The sequence below is a fragment of the Miniopterus natalensis genome, chromosome 13 (genome assembly GCF_054644295.1).
Source record: "Miniopterus natalensis isolate mMinNat1 chromosome 13, mMinNat1.hap1, whole genome shotgun sequence".
NCBI classification, from domain to species: domain Eukaryota; kingdom Metazoa; phylum Chordata; class Mammalia; order Chiroptera; family Miniopteridae; genus Miniopterus; species Miniopterus natalensis.
In genome coordinates, this window is record NC_142093.1 from 24,784,570 (window position 1) to 24,787,404 (window position 2,835).

The following is a 2,835-nucleotide window of genomic DNA, read 5'->3' on the forward strand; positions in this document are numbered from 1 at the left end:
AGGGAGTAGAGGTCATGCTGATTTATTGGCAATTAAACCTGCAGGATTTCTGCACTCCCTTCAAGACAAAGTATCTGAGGCTATTCAGTCAGGATGATTACATAGTGGGCTATCTACTAAAACCCAGGAGTCTTTCTGTTAGTGCACAGCAGACACAATTGACTTGGCTGTATTTAGATTACTACTATTTTTTGTGCAGATTCTTGTATCTTCCTCAAATCACCTAGGCCCAAAGAATTACCTTGTTAGTCGGTTTAATAAAGCAGAATCTTAACAAATGGTATACAATTCTGCTTGGAAGTATAACTTTGGTACAAATATAGACTCATTGAAAGCAAGCAAACGTGTTACCGGATCTAAATAATCTGTCTATGATGCCTCAGCCCTAGCTTTCTGAAATGTTTTAAGATGATGCTTTAGGAGTTTGATACTTGTCATGGACTGAATGTTTGTGTCCCCCAAACTTATTCATTGAAATCCTAAACCTTAATATGACAGCATTATAAGGTGAAGCCTTTGGAAGGTAATTAGGTCATGCAGGTGGAGCCCTAATGAGTGGAATTAATGCCCTTACAAATGGGACCCCAGAGAGCTCTCTCTGACATGTGAGGACACAAGAAGTCAGCAGTATGCAACCCAGAAGTGGGCTCTCACCAGAACCCCACAGTGCTGGCACTCTGATCGCAGATTTCCAGCCTCCAGAACTGTGAGAAATACATTTCTGTTGTTTAAAAACAATCCACTCTATGGTATTTTGTTATAACAGCACAAACTAAGATAATACCAGTGCAAATTAGCTACCTTTTTAGCCATTCCATGTCTAGATACAACCTAGGTTACTTAGGCCAGTTGTTTAGACCGTGAATGATTTCTAGATAGATATTTCCACTTGTCCTATAGATGGTGACAGGCAGACTCAGGTGCTAGGAATGATGGACTCTCAGCAACACAGGTTGGTGGGAACGAGAAGGAAGGTAGAAATAGATTGAATGAGGGTGGAGGAAAGTGATCAGATTAACATTTCTGCCTCTGCCTAACCCTACCAGGCGGAATGAATCTGATTATATTTGAACTGGTTCTTATTTCTTCTTTTTTCTTTCTTTTTTTTTTTTTTTTAAATATATCTTTATTGAATTCAGAGAGAGGAAAGGAGAGGCAGAGAGAGAGATAGAAACATTAGTGATGAGTCATTGATCAGCTGCCTCCTGCATGCCCCCAATTGGGGGCTGAGCCTGCAACCCGGGCCTGTGCCGTGACTGGGAATCGAACCCCGATCGCCTGGATCCTAGGTCGATGCTCAACCGCTGAGCCACACCCGGCTGGGCGGAACTGGTTCTCATTCCTTAGAAACAGGAATATGGCCACCATACACGGTACATACTGGATTATCTGGCCCGGGCACTAGTCTACCTCCAGCATTCCTAGCTTTCTCCCCCTCCCTGCTGGCATATATTGTTAAGGTCTCATTTAATCATTCACCCGTTGAATTCATTCATTTAGTAAATACTTATTGAGACTCTAATATGTGTCAGTTACTGTTCTAGCTCCTTGTAATATAGCATGTCTCTGTAATGTATGTACTCTGGGTTTAAAATTTTTTTATTTATAAAATTTTAAGTTAAAATGACATTTATTTGGAAAATTATAGAATAATATAAAGAAGAAATTTTAATCTACATGTTATCCCAACAAATACTATTAAATTTTTAACTGTTTATCTTTTCAGTCTTCTGTTTACCACTTCTAATGTTTTTAAGTTGAAATACTACAGGAATATGAAATATTTGAGATTGACAAAATAAGCACCAATATACCCATTATACAGTTTAAAAAATAAAATATTACACAAACTGTTGAAGGCCCCTTCCCAGTTGTATTCAACTTTGTCATGGTCAGGGTTACTACTGTTATAAATTTTATTTTTTACCACATAATAAATGATATGTAGTATAGTTGACCCTTGAACAACATGGGTTTGAAGTGCATAGGTCCACTTATACACACATTTTCTTCAATATACAGTTGGCCCTCCATATCCCTGCATTTTGCATCCAAAGATTCAACTAACCATGGATCAAAAACTATTTTTGATCTGCTGTTGGGCACCCATGGATGCTGAGGGTCAACTGTATACACTGTTCTACACCATTTCACATAAGGGTCTTGAGCATCTACAGATTTTGGTATTTTCAGGAGGTCCCAGAACCAGTCCTCCACAGAAACAGAGGGGTAACTGTATTGTGGTATACTTTCACTACATATGTGTGATATAAGACTGTTATGCATGTTTTCAAAACTTTATATAAACATCATTCTGAATACATTCCTCTGCAATTTGCTTTTATCCCTCATCATTGTTTTTTAAATATATATATATCTTTTATTGATTTCAGGGAGAGGGAGAGGGAGAGGGAGAGGGAGAGATAGGAACATCAGTGATGTGCAAGTCATTAATGGGCTGCCTCCTGCATGCCCCCCACTGGGGATTGAGTCCACAACCCGGGCATGTGCCCTGACCAGGAATCTAACCGTGATCACCTGGATCATAGGTCAGTGCTCAACCACTGAGCCACATCAGCTGGGCCCTCATCATTGTTTTTGAAATTTATTCATGCTGATGTATATAGCTCCACTTCATTGATTTTATCATTGTATCATTGATATTCCAGTGGATGAATATGCCACAATTTATTCATTTTCCTATGGGTTGATATGTAAATTAATTCTAATATCTTGTTGTTAAAAACATGCAATAACCATTCTATTCATGTTCCCTTGAAGGCATGAGGAGGAATTTCCCAAGGATATATACCTAGGAATAAAATCACTGAAACA